A 1,847-nucleotide genomic window follows, 5' to 3' on the forward strand; every position below is an offset into this window, starting at 1 on the left:
GAATGACGAAGGACATATTGCGCATTTGTAAAAAAAAAACATTTTTCCAAAATGGTAGCTGGATGTGTAAATTCATGCAATATACCTTATAGTGCATTTAATCTAAGAGCAAGGGCCCCCAGTGGATCAGTTCTCAGCCATGCATATGATTAAAATACGGGAGAGCAAGAGTCGCATGCATAGCCAGAACTTTAAGCAATAGAGGCACTTGATTAAAATTTAGTGCACTTCACTTGCTATTGTGTTATGTCTTTTAACTGCTGAGCTATTTTTTAATATCGTTTTTCCTGAGTAAGTCCAGCGATGGTATGTCAGAAAGGACTTGCAATGTGTTTGTTGTTCTGGTATACATGAACCGATTTCTAATTTCTTTATTGTCAGTAATAAGGGAAATGCGTAACGCTTATTTTACAGAGCATTGGCATGGAACAAGAAGTAATGTGATATCATATGAACTCAAAAATAATAGGCGTTTGTGTTTAGATGTCTGTGATACGCACTGAACTACACTGGTTATTTCCACTAGACACTATGTTGTAACCAATTTGGGCACAACATTCAAACCGCATAATTCGGGTCTTTAACTGCTCGCTACTCCCTATTTTTGATTCCAATTTTGGCAGACATGACACGATATTCGAAGATGACCCCAAGGACGCTGGGAATCCCTGTTCTTCCCGATCTACATCGCACTCTGATTGTTGAGAAGATGAAGTATGTCTGTGATGACCAGCCCTTTAGTGGAGAGATGTGGGTCCATGCATGAAATTCTCTGGTGTAAACATGCCCATTGTATGCATAACATACCTCCTAGACCGTGGAGGTAGATTTCGTGCTTCAGAGTTTATGATGTGTTCTAGGCCTAGATCATTTCTGGGTTAATTTTTATGCTCTCGTAATAAGTTAGTCCTATTTTCATTGACATGAAGTATTTCTCACTACTTCAATGAGTGCACGCCCCACATCTTAACTGGCAAAGTCTTAAAGGGATAAAGTATTAAGGCCTTAATTTACGTTGTGTCATAGCACACCAAGGTTGTATTTAAACAGGTGATTTTTTGAAGTCAACTGTAGTGAAGGAATACCAATAAAATCACCATCAAGTCTTCGTAGATAGACCTCTCTGCGGTAGGCATGCTGTCAGCTAAGGTGTGTGGTGCCCTTTGATTTAAAGGGACTGTGCAATGTGGATTCTGCAACCAAAAGTTATCACCAAAAGTAAGGATGTGCCAGGTTAGATCTAAATCATATCGCTCCTTTTCGTTTAACATAAGTTTTCCAATGATGTGATAGTTCTTACCGCCGTTAAAAGCTCTGTCCATAGCAGCTGCAGTTAGCTATATGGCTGATATTAAGGCTGGGGTAACAGCAGCCACTTCGTGCAAATACGAGCCAGCTTTTTGTTAAAAATTTGGGTGAAAGTTCGCCTCTTGAATTCGGAAACTGATGAAACCAAAGAATACAAAATTTGGCAGTGGATAAACTCTTCCAATCACAAACGTTAAAATAAAATACACATTGGGAAATATTTGCCTCATCAACCAAAAAAGCCTAGGTTCCCGTAAGGGTCTTACAATTGTCCCTAAATTACTTCTAATTAATTGGATGCACTGATGGTAACCTCAACTGTGGGTATAATGTGCTGAGGTGATAGCACCACTGGTTGAACTCTGGACCCTGCCAGACCATGGTAAGTGAGTGTATTGATTGATATGCACAGGTCGTTCTAAAAGGATGCTACGGGAAGTAGGAGGGAAGAACGGGACTAGGGAAAGTGATTGAGTCGCCCATTATTACAGGCTGACAGATTTCACTGTGTATATCTTGAGTGAGACCCAAGTGCTTAA

Source organism: Echinococcus granulosus (genome assembly GCF_000524195.1).
Source record: "Echinococcus granulosus chromosome Unknown EG_S00315, whole genome shotgun sequence".
Lineage (NCBI taxonomy): Eukaryota > Metazoa > Platyhelminthes > Cestoda > Cyclophyllidea > Taeniidae > Echinococcus > Echinococcus granulosus.